Here is a 12,807-nt window from a genome sequence, read left to right as displayed (position 1 = left end):
TAAAAACTCAGCACATATTTTTAATATATATGAAGATAGTAACTGTTCTTGAAAGAACAGATTACTGTTGTTGACCGTGCAGCTTTTCCCTGGAATAAATGATGACTAACTGAAACCCTCAGCTGCCGACAGGTGTTGTTGATATACCTCGATGTAGACAGCTGAAAATATGTGCCCCAACCGGGACTCGAACCTGGGATCTTCTGCTTACATCTATGTCCTCGGTGGCTCAGATGGATAGAGCGTCTGCCATGTAAGCACGAGATCCTGGGTTCGAGTCCCGGTCGGGGCACACAACAGTAATCTGTTCTTTTGAGAACAGTTACTGTCTTCATATATATATATAGTTAAAGGCTACCCAGCCATGACCTTTGTCTGTGGGAATGTGCACAGGTTGCCCAAACTCTTGCGGGAATTGCCAAAGCGTGCACGAGTAATGAGTGAATGGGCAAATGTCTATAAGGTACATTACATATGTAGAATTGTTGACTGTTGGGAATGTGAGTCTCACGGGAAGTGTGCAAGGGATAAGTCCCTGCAGTCGTGCTATTCATCTGTGTCCTCAGTGGCTCAGTTCGATTCTCGCTTCGCGCGTCGGTCGACTAGGTCGTGCTCTTAGTTCCGCCTCTACCGTAGCGCAGCGTGTTTTCCTCCTGTCAGTTTAGTGCCGTGTTGGTCTCCGTGCGCGTCGCATCGCTGGTTGTCGGCTGGTGTTTGGTGTTCGTGCGGCCCTTCCTGTCGCGGCGTCGTCTCTCGCCGTGATGTCCACCATGGTTCCCACGAAAGTTCCGCGTACAGGTACAGTCAGTTTTACCTTTGACAAATCCACGCGTCACGTCCAGCCCGGTTCTTTGGAGATACATGACTTGTTAGTCGATACAGTTAAGGTCACTACTGATCAGGTGCATACCGCATATTTCGACAGCGAATTATATGTGTTTTTTGTTAAGTTTCTTGACCCGCTCCAGGTTGATAGGCTACTTTCTCGTCATGGTTCTCAGGTACCCTTTACGCACCGTGATGGTTCCACTAGTATGGTTCTCTTGGCGAATGCAGAAGTGGTATATACGAATGTTCGGGTATTTAACCTTCCGCCCGAGGTTGACGACTCTTTTCTGATGTCCGTTTTGCTTCCTTATGGGGACGTACGCCATATTCGAAAGGAACGCTGGTCTGCTCAGCACCGCTTACAGGTATATAGTGGTATTCGGTCGGTGGAAATGGTGGTCAAAAAACCTATTCCTTCTCACCTACAGGTATGTGGTTATAGGGTCCATATCACGTACAGTGGCCAGGAAGGAACATGTTATTATTGTAATGAAACTGGTCATTTCCGTACTAATTGTCCGCGGCGTGTGGTGGTATTAAAACCTACATACGAACAGCGTAAAAAATTGACTTTAGCTGATCTTCTCCCGCAAGGATCTCGGACTGAATCGCTCACTGTTACTGAGGGACGCAGTGATCCGTTACCCGACAACGGCCGTGATTTTCCCCCGTTGTCCTTGAGTAGGGATGTTGCTGCCCATAATTCCGATGTTCCCGCGCTGATTTCTCACAACAAGCGTCGGCGAACACAGGATGATGCGGCTGATGAATCTTCCTTATTGGCTCGCCCTTCCGATGGGCCTCCGGTAAAGGACTCTCTTTCTCAGTCGGAAATCGTGGATGAGGAAGCCACAGGTGCTATCACACCTTTGCAGAAGCTCCCTGACACCTTATCTGACGTTGTTCCTGCTACCGCGGCAGCCTCTTCGGAGACGCCCGTGACGGAACCTGCTTCTGGTTGCCACGTGTCTTCTCCGGTGCTCTCTGACACTTCTCCTATTGACTCTGTTTCGCATCCCCCTTCTGGAATTTCTGTCGCCCCCTCTGGGTCACAGCCTCCTCCCATCAAACAACTGATTGATTCTCCAGAGCCAGTGGATCCCGTTGTTATTCACCAACTGTCCCACCGTGAACCCATGTCTGCGGACGAGTGGGATGTAGAGGCCTCTCTCTCGCAATCTGACACGGAATGTCTACATGATGCTCCTACGCAGCCGAACGCTGCAGCGTCGGCACCGCGGAGCCGCAGTCGAATCCGTAAACAGCCACGGAGAGCCGCGTCACGGCCGAAGAAAAAGCAGTGGGAAGATGAGGGTTCTGTTTCGTAGTTTTTCTCTCTGTGGTTCAGCGCTTATTTCTGGTATGATTACTTGTATGCTGCTCCGTCAGCTGACGGCTCTCTACCGATCTTTGTTTTTCTTTGTAGGTTGAAGTTCCATGCAAGCATATACATTTCTTACTCTGAATATTAACAGAATATGTTCTGAGCTTCGGCTCGCCGCTTTGCGACAGTTTATCTATCAGTCTGGGGCAGATGTTGTTTTTTTACAGGAAGTTCTATTCGACCAGTTTTCCATTCCTGGGTTCTCGACGTTTTTTAATGTCGCTTCCGAACTTTCTACGGGCACTGCCTTGTTTTATAGAGAAGGCATTCCGTTGATGAATTTCGAAGTACTTGACAGTGGAAGGGGGATCGGGTGCACGTTTTATGATCTCAGTTTACTCCTTCTTTATGCCCCTTCTGGTTCGGGTTGTACTACCGCACGCTCGAGTTTCTATAAAGAAGAAGTCATTTACCTGCTTCGTAAATCCCCGACAAAGATAATTTTAGGTGGGGACTTCAATTGTGTTCTACGGCCGGTAGATCAGTCTCCTAATTTTAATTTCAGTAAAGAACTCGACGACCTTGTGCGCTCCTTGCACCTGCGTGACGTGTGGGTTTCTCGCTATCCTACACTTGTGCGACATACCTACTTTACTCCCACGTCTAGCAGTCGCCTCGATCGCTTTTACCTTTCCGATTCCTTGTGTGGGCAACTTCTGGCTGTTGATGTGATACCAGCCTGTTTTACTGATCATTGCGCTGTAGCCGTTACGTTTAATTACGAGCGACAACCGGTAAAATTGTTTCGTCCTCCTTGGATGCTCAATATCGCGTATTTGCAAGATACCTCCCTTGGTATCGTCCTGGAGGACATTTGGACACGTTGTTCTCGTACTATGGACCGGTACCCGTCTATCGTGGCATGGTGGACACTGTATGCAAAACCTCACATCCGTAGGGCTCTCATGCGTTTTGGGGCTGCGAAGGTGGCAGAAGATCGACGAACGCAAGAATTTTACTATTCTGTCTTACGTCAACTGTACGATAGTGCTACGCATGCTCCCCTCCGGGTTACTGATATACAGCGCATCAAAGCCAAATTGCTGCAGCTCAAACGCATTCAAATGGAGGGCCTGCGGACGAGGTCTCAACCACGTTCCCTTCTACAAGAGGAACTGACGTCACTCTACCATCTAGTCCGTTTACGGTCGCGCCGGAAACGTGGGTGCCTTGCCTCCCTCACAACCGCTGACGGCCGCGTGTTCACCTCTCACCGTGACATTTCTGACTTCGTTTACAACTATTTTACTGATCTGTACGATACTCATGTCCCGGCGGAAACCTCTCTTGACGACTTTACCTCCTTGCTGCCTCGCGTCGTCACTCCTCAATTAAACGACGCCTTTCTGCGTCCCTTTCAGAAGGATGACATATATGATGTTGTTGCAGGATCGCAGTCCCGCAAGTCGCCTGGATTAGATGGTATTCCTAAGGAGTTCTATGTTCAATTTTGGCCGCTCATTGGTGACACCTTAACGTCAATGGTAAATGAAGTGATGCGGGGAGTCTCACTTCCTGCTCCTTTTCAGGAAGGCAGAATGGTCCTCCTCCCGAAATCCACAGGTCGACCTGCAATTGATTCCCTCCGTCCTATTACTCTCCTTAACTTTGATTATAAACTTGTCGCTCGAGCAATTAATATCCGTCTCTCTAAGCTGCTCGATACCATTATTGCCGCCCACCAAAGCTGTGTGCCTGGACGCACGATACTGACTTCCGTTCTCGAATGTCGCGATGTAATCTCGGTGGCGGCTGCCGCTAATATCCCAGGGGCTTTGCTTTTTCTTGATTTCCAAAAAGCGTTCGATCGCGTCAGCCATGATTTTTTATCGAGAGTGCTCACCGCTGTCGGCTTTAATAATGATGCTCGACAAGTCTTAACTAATCTTTTTACCGGTATCAGTGTCTCGGTGATTGTGAACGGTCACCCTACCCCCCGGATATCGATCAGACGGGGGTTACCCCAGGGAAGCCCCTTATCCATGTCACTTTTTGTTCTATCCTTAGAGCCCTTACTTCGCCATCTCACCATGCACTTACGTGGCTGGAATATATTGGGGGAAATTTTTGCAGTCCGTGCATACGCCGATGACGTCATGGTTTTAGTACGACATGCCGAGGATATACCGCGGCTTAAGGATACCTTGGATTCATTTTGTGGTCTTGCTGGTGCTCGCATTAAAGATCGCAAATGCACGTTCCTCCCGTTGAGAGGCTTTGATCATGTCGTCATTCCTTGGGCGACGGTTGTCGATCGCCATAAGACCTTGGGGATCATAGTGGATCGTAATCCGATCAAAATGGCGGCACTAAATTGGCGTGATGTTAAGAGTCGTGTTCACGGGGCGATCCTTGAACATGACCGCCGTTCCCTTAGCCTCCTTCACAAGGCACGGGTTTTAGAGACCTATGTCTTCAGTAAAATATACTACGTTGCGCAGGTCTTCCCGCTTCCCGCGATGATGGCCCGCAGGCTGAAACAGCTGTCTAGTCGATTTCTGTGGCGCCGCCATGTCTTCCGTGTCCGATATGAAGTTGTGGCCAGGCCTCGGAAGCTTGGAGGATTGGGTCTTTCAGATATCAAAGTGAAGACGTCCATCTTATTTGCCCGCCGCAATGTTTTAACCTGCACGCGGGCTCCGCATTCAGTCACCTCTCGTTTACTTTCCCGCCTCCGGCCGGCCAGTCTGACCCCTCCTGTTGATGTTGGACGGATTAATCCTAAATTGCGGCACATTCGTGAATACTTTGTACTTGTCGGTATTCTGGGTGCTGATATACTTTCTATGACGCATATAACTACCAACATGCTACAAATCCGTTGGGGTACAGCATGTTTCCCTTCTTCTGTTGAACTTGCTTCCCCGTCAACGTCATGGAAAACGGTCTGGTCTCATCTTAGTCTTCCCATTTTGCCGATGGAGATTGTTTCAACGTGGTATAAGGTCATTTACCGTCTGATACCTACTGGTGATCGTCTTTTTCGTATTGGCCTTCGTCTGACTGATCAGTGTGAGGAATGTCATCAAACTGACACCTTACTTCACAGGCTAGTTGCTTGCGGACGGGACCATTGGCTCTGGGTCCGCCGTCAATTAGCTTTTCTTACTAGAGGGCCTGAAACCGCATTCCCAGACGACATCTTCTTACATCCGGACATCTCTTATTTTCCTCAGACGAAAACGAACACGATTGTTTGGCTCTTGGGTTACTATGTCCATTACGTCATTGAAGGCGGTAATGACCCAGATCCCCGCGTTTTTCACCATTATTTGTCAACTGCGCATTGGAAATGGCAGCGGTTACCACAATACCGAACGCTTTTTGCGAATATGCTTTTTCTTGTGTTTAACCGTCAAGGGGTTGGTTAAGTTCCCCTGTGATTCCTGTTTCTTCCCTGAGCTCGAGTCCCCTCCCTTGTTGTATTTTTTCGTAATTTTTTTTTTCTCTCTCTCTTTTGCATGTATATATATACACCCAAAATTCATACGGGTGGGGTAACGGGTTGGTCTTCCCCTTCAGAAGAAATGTTTTATTTGTGTTTCACCTAATTTGTTGATTTTCTTTTTGCAGCTAATATTAAATGATGATTTGACTATGGTTGTCTGAATTCTCGTGAAATATACCAAGTCAATCTGATAATAAAAAAAAAAAAAAGATGGATACAGCGTCTACCATGTAAGCAGGAGATCCCGGGTTCAAGTCTCAGTCGGGGCACACATTTTCAACTGTCCACATCAAGGTATATCAACAACACCTGTCACCAGCTGAGGGATTCAGTTAGTCATCACATATTTTTAAGTAGCATCTTCAATCTTTAATGTGCCTCAGCCAAAATATAAGAAACATATGCAGGTACTGTCCAAAATACAACCTGATTAGCACTTCCTACTGACAAATAGCAGCTGACCATTTGCTTGTGACCTCTGGTACCAGATGCATATAGCATTTAACAGTGACAATTGTTTAGAAACATTGTTACATTTGCAAACTTGAATGAAAAACAATTACAAATTTTGACATTAGGGTTATTGAGGTGCAAATCAATGAAAAAAATAATCAGTATACGTAGATTAAAATTGCAACGATTGCGACTTCAGTTTGTAATGGGCTTCAGCTAACTTTAAGAAACATGTACAGATGTTGCCCAAAATAGAGCCTGATTAACACTTCTTACTGACTACTCACTTGTGACCTCTAGCAGCCTGGTGTATATAGCATTTAACAATAATATTGCTTACAAACAGTGTTACATTTTAATGAAAAACAATTACAAAATTGAAAATAAGGCTAACTGAGCTACAAATAAGTAATATACATAGATTAGTTGCACAAAATCAAGAAATATGTTTACATCAGAAAAACTGAAAAATTGACAACTACAGCAATACTTAAATGTTATTTCTAATTACATGCTTTTTAATTGCAACACATAGTTCTGAAACTGGTTCCTCTTTAATCTTAATTGTATGGTTTCTCAGTTCAATAATAAAAAGATAATTATTTTGCACATGAACTCCTACTGTCACTGGACAAAAACACAATATAAAAGTAAAAACATTACTTATCTTTTATTCCACACACTAATTCCAAGCAGGCCCATTAGTTATATTATTATGACATGCAGCACACACTCAGGCACAAATAATCATCCATTTTAAAATTCATACTTGATTTCCATGAATGGTTTACTTACAAGTAACTTTGCTTGTATATTGGCTGAAACTCAAAATAGTTTTCATTAATATGTCAGTTTCACAAATGAACAATCACAGCTCCAAACACTGTATTGTAATATGCCACATATAGAATTAATATTAATTGAGACTTAAGATGTGAAACTAGGTGCTGCATTTCAGAATGGAAATTTTTACACATTGGATTCAATGTCATAGTGGAATATACAATTCAAACAATTCATAGTAAATTTATTAACACTAATTAATGTAAATATACTGAATATTGCTCTTAATCATAACAATTTGTCTGGATTCCATTTGCATATGTGCTAGATAACTGATATGTAAAATAAAACTCAAACATATTATTTTAGAATATTACAGCTTAAGTTGTAACGAGTTTTAGAAAAACTTTTTCATAAAGCTTCAGATAGCTTTTTGCAAACAATGTGTACAAATCTCTTCAAAAATATGGCTTGATTAGCACTGCCTACAGACGACTAGCAAATAAGTATCCATTTTTGGGCTAAGACAGGGTGCAAACGGTATAGGCCGCCAAACAAATCCTGTTAGCAGAACGCAAGTAATTGCTTTAAAATATCTAGTGACATGTTTGTCCATTTCCTACCGTTGTCCCGGAAAAAAAAAAAAAAAAAAAAAAGTAGGTTCATCTCAGGACAGTGTTTTTGGAAAAGTAGAACCTGGACAGTGTACACAGATTAGACATGACCTGTGAAAATAGTATTCACAGTAAACAGAGAGAATTCATTAAACAGGATCATAACACAATGGGGTGCCTGCTCCACCCCTCCCCCAACACAGGTACACTTATGTAAACAGTTGGTTTGTATTATTTATCACTGCGCATATTGACATCATGAGAGTCGCAAGCATGTAGGCAACAATGGCCTGCATGATTGAGTCACAGTAATGGGCTAACCATCAGCTGTCATCAAATTCCCAGTGCAGATGTTACTGCAACTCTGTTGAACATGAGGATGGAAGGTAAATTTATTATACCTGAACTACGCAATATTCTTTTAATTTATGGTGAGGCAAAGTGTGTTGCAAGGGCAACTGTATTAATTTATCAAGAATGCTTCCCACGACATAGATTTCCTGCACAATCGGTATTAGTTGCTGTTCACCAAAGGACTGTATCCGAGATGTATTGCCTGTATAGTTCTGACAGCTTATACCATTTAAGCCCTGTATATATAATTTAACAATGGTGGCTCTTTACAATTCATTTGTAACAAAGTACTACATTTAATTCTGTATGCGACCACATGCAATGCATACCAGAGTTGGAAGAGCAAGATTTACCTCTGCAATGAGGATTCTCAGAGCAGTTTTTGTTACAAAGTGTGCAGCATGATTTTGTAAACAAAATACTCATCACACATGAAGCATGTTTCATTTGTGATGGAATAACTAATTTTCATAACATGAACATGTAGAGTGTACACAATCCATGCCAAGTAACAGCAATATGTTTTCAGCACTGCTTTTACGTAAATATATGGGTGGGCATAATTGATGATTACACTACTGGGCCTTTCGTTTTACCTACTTGATTGACTGGTAACAATTATTAAACCTTTCTAGAGGGGCCTTTGTTGCTGACTTTATTAGAAAGTATTCCATTAGCCATACATCTTAAGATGTGGTTACCCCATCATGGTGCTCGACCCCACATTGGTCACAGAGTGCGAAGATTTTTGAATAGATGATTTTGAAGATGATGGATACAGGTTTCAGTCCACATCAATGGCCAGCACACAGTCCCAATTTAAATCCACTGAATTTTTACTTTTGGCGCCATATAAAGAAACTTATTTATTCTCTGCAAGTAAACAATATGGATCAACTTATGCAGAAGATTTTCCATGCTGTCAATATCATAAAAGCAAATGTACATGTGTGTGTGTGATCGAGTGCAATGAAACTGAGTTTAACATAATGAAGCATGTGCTGTATTGAATGGAGAGCATTTTGAACAGTTATTATAGTACTGGTGTCACAGGAAACAAAGTAATGTGGGTTCAATTTTTGTTACTGTAGTGTTGTAGAAAAGTAAAATCATCTTAATTTATTTTCATTATGGTATTGTTATAAAAAGAGGAAACAGTTGATTGTATTTAATGCATAACAAATTACGTGGTAATTGGTTGACTTTGTACTAAAGGAAACATATTTTATTTGATTTTAACTTTTCTTTACTACCACTACCTTCATTATGGTAATGTTCTAAAAAGAAAACATTCGGTTGTACGTAATTAATTCTAACTGTTTACATTGCTTATTTTGGTAGTACCTAGCCACCGCTCCATGTCACTGTACCTATTACCTTTCTCTGGCAGCCATGTTGATGTCAGTAATACACAAGCTAGGTTATGTGCTGTCAGTTGACAGTGTAAACAGAAATGCATCTACTATCAAACCTACAAATATCTGTCTATTAGGAATACAAAAATAAAGAATGTGATTCAACAATATTTCATTAGACTTTTTTGCCTAGCATACCGAGATGTACTGCCTGTATAGTTTTGGCAGCTTAAATGCATATAGCATTTAACAATATTTCCCAACATATGTATCTTAATTAATAAAAATAAGATTCAGTTTAAAAACAAAAAATACTGGGGTTAGATGATACATCTACTAGACTAATTAAATGCTGCCTACAGTGGGTAGTAAAGCCTCTGACTTTAATACACTGAGGTGAAAAAAGTCATGGGATAGTGATAAGCACATATACAGATGGCTGTAGTATTAGATACATGAAGTATAGATGGGCAGCACATTGGTGGAGGTGTCATTTGATTCATGTGAAAAGGCTGCCAAAGTGATTATGGCCACAAGTCAGAAACTGACAGACTTTGAATGAGGAATGGTGGTTGGAGATAGACAAACGGAACATTTCATTTTGTAAATCATTAGCGAATTCAATATTCAGAGATCCACAGTAACAAGAGTGTGCCAAGAATACCAAACTTCAAACATTGTCACTCATTCTGGACAACACAGTGGCTAATGGCTTTCATTTAATGATTCAGAGCAGTGCCATTTGCAGAGAGTTTTCAGTGCTAACAGACAAGAAACACTGCATCAAATAACCACATAAATCAATGTGGGATGTATGACTAATGTATCCATTAGGACAGTGCAGCAAAATGTGGCATTAATGGGCTATGGCAGCAGGGGCAGATGTGAGTGTCACTGCTAACAGCACATCAGTAACAGGGCCTCTAATGTGCTTGTGACCATATCGATTGGATGTTAGATGACTGGAAAACTGTGGCCTGGTCAGATGAGCCATAATTTCAGTCGTTAAGAGCTAATGGTAGGGTTTGTGTATAGGCTGACACCACGAAGTCATGAACCCATGTCGTCAGCAAGGCACTGTGCAGGCTGGTGGTGGCTCCATAATTGTGTGGGCTGTGTTTAAATGGAATGGACTGGGGTCCTCTGTTCAAACTGAATTGATCATTGACTGGAAATTGTTTTGCTTGGCTACTTGTTTGCAGCCATTCATGGACTTCCATGTTCCCAAACAATGATGGAATTTTTATGGATGACAACACACCTTGTCACCAGGCTACAATTTTCCCCATTGGTTTGAAGAACATTCTGGACAGTTCAAGTAAATGATTCTGCCACCCGTCAAACATTTATGGGATGTAATCAACAGGTGAGTTTGTGTACAAAATCCTGCACAGGCAACACTTTAGCAATTATGGACAGGACAGCATGGCTCAGTATTTCTGCAGGGGACTTCCAATGACTTATTAAGTCCATGCCACATTGAGTTACTGCATTATGTTGGGCAAAAGGAGATCTGACACAATATTAAGAGGTTCCTCATGACTTTTGTCACCTCAGTGTAGACTTAGCTATGAAGAAGGTTAGGAGACATAGAACCACTGGCTCTGCCACCCAATAATATCGCTGTCCTACTGCAGCAAGAACAACTGTACCTTTGCCAGATCAGTCCTCTGTAGTACATGTTCTATGCTACACGCATTGTGTATATGCTGCGAGAATAAAAGTATTCATGGTAAATGACAGGAGTGGGAGTGATTATTTATCATTGTAATTACCACATACTGCCCACTACGTACAAAGGAATTATTTCAATATCTTTAGGCACCAAGGAAGATCGGTTATTCCAAATAACAGAAAGTGTAATTAAAGGTGAATATTAAATTTTGCAGAAAATTGCTATATTTTAAATGATGAACAGCATGGGTCTTGGAAGGTTATATCTATCAAAACAGCAATAGCTGAGTTTTTAGTGTTTGTAACTAAGTCACTAAATGAACAGTTGATAGTTTGCAGTATGTCATTTGGCTGTTGAGAATCCTTTTATTGGGTATGCAACAACATTTTAGAAAAGCTTCAGTGCTGTGGTCTAAGGCAAAAGCAATTGATATTGTAAAATCATTCATGCAAAATGGAGAATAGTGTGTAGAAATAAAAACATAAAGTGTAGAATATTATTAAAAATTTCTATTCAAATTTTGAATTTGTTAAATATAGGTGAATGTGGGACGCAGTGTAAAAGAAAAGTTATTTTCTTAAATTTTGAAAAATCCATTTGTGAAAACATTATTGTTTTTCTGTACTTTTCGTTAAGGATCCTTTAACAATCATTTAAAGTTCACAAAGTCAGTTTAGTTTTGAAATTGGTATATTTATTGAGTTTATTAGGTATGATTGTAAATTGTTACACTGTGCACTGTTACAGGGCAGAGTGTAACAAACACTTAGATGCAAATGTAAAAAGCATGAAAAACTACATTCACGTTGGTATAAATTTACAAGTTACAAATAATTCTAGATAAAATTAATATTTAGAATCTTTAAAAATAGTTTAAGTTTTTTAATATATTCATCAAACATTAAAACATCAAACATTAAAACATCATCAAACATTAAAACATCAAATATAGGGCATCCATGCTGCCTTCTGGTTTCCTCCAACCACATAGCTTTTGGTCAAATCATTATTACACTTTATCCTTACATATGTGTTGTATCAGGTACCTGAGGATGTAGAATGTGTTTGGATTATTGGCCTCCCTATGGACAAATATCACTTCAGCCATCAACGTTATCCTTGTTTGTGATCGCTTTACCTATATAGTAAAATGGATTCTTGTCAGGGAACCCAACTAAAACATAATCGTCTTGAACATCTGGCCTAATGTGTTCTTCATTGGCCTCATTTTGATCTTTAATATCTTGTTGGAGTAATCTAAAGATTCACTCGTTTTGTCTTACAGTATTACTGGGAAGTCAGACTCTCTGAATACATATTTCTCTAGGCAGTTTTAGCTTCCTTTTCCTCTTTCATATTCTGCTGCCTTGAACAATTGTCTAATGCAATTTTAATTGGGTTATCTGTTGCAATGCAATGCATTCCAATCGATCTATTGTCTTCAGCTGGTCACTCTTTCACGAGCTTTAAGGAAACCTCTAAAAAACATGAGGACCAACTACATTCTGGTATGTTCCTCTGTTGTTATATTAGGCGATCTTCCTGCAACTCACATTGACCCTCATCATTGTCAGTGGCTCCTAGAGCAGGCATTCACATCACTGTAACAATTTTACATTGTGTCCCCTAAGGGCAGTATTATATAATTTCATAACTTTCAATAAAAGTGTAAAATGTTACGTAATGTAGTATGATGCAGTAGATCTGATTGTGGCCATAATACTGAAAATTACAGCAACTGTTCATAAGTATAAACGGTAGAGATAATATTATATTTGATAAAAATTTGCTTCAAATACCACAAAACACTTTTTTTTCATTACACACCAGAGATGAATCTTAATCACTTCCGAAGTACACTAGCCAAAAGTGGTAACAAATGACAATTGTAAATAGAAAAAAAATGTTACCAA

The 12,807-nt window shown here is 41.1% G+C and overlaps 1 protein-coding gene across 1 annotated transcript in view; it reads left to right on the top strand.

Annotated features, from left to right (window-relative positions):
* LOC126336690 (caspase-1-like) overlaps positions 1-12,807 on the top strand; it is a 112,779-nt gene that overhangs the window by 43,484 nt on the left and 56,488 nt on the right. The gene's annotated exons all lie outside the window — the stretch shown is intronic.

This window comes from Schistocerca gregaria, chromosome 2, assembly GCF_023897955.1.
Source record: "Schistocerca gregaria isolate iqSchGreg1 chromosome 2, iqSchGreg1.2, whole genome shotgun sequence".
Taxonomy (NCBI): domain Eukaryota; kingdom Metazoa; phylum Arthropoda; class Insecta; order Orthoptera; family Acrididae; genus Schistocerca; species Schistocerca gregaria.
The sequence above is the reverse complement of the archived record's forward strand: the minus strand, read 5'-3'. Positions and strand labels throughout refer to the sequence as shown.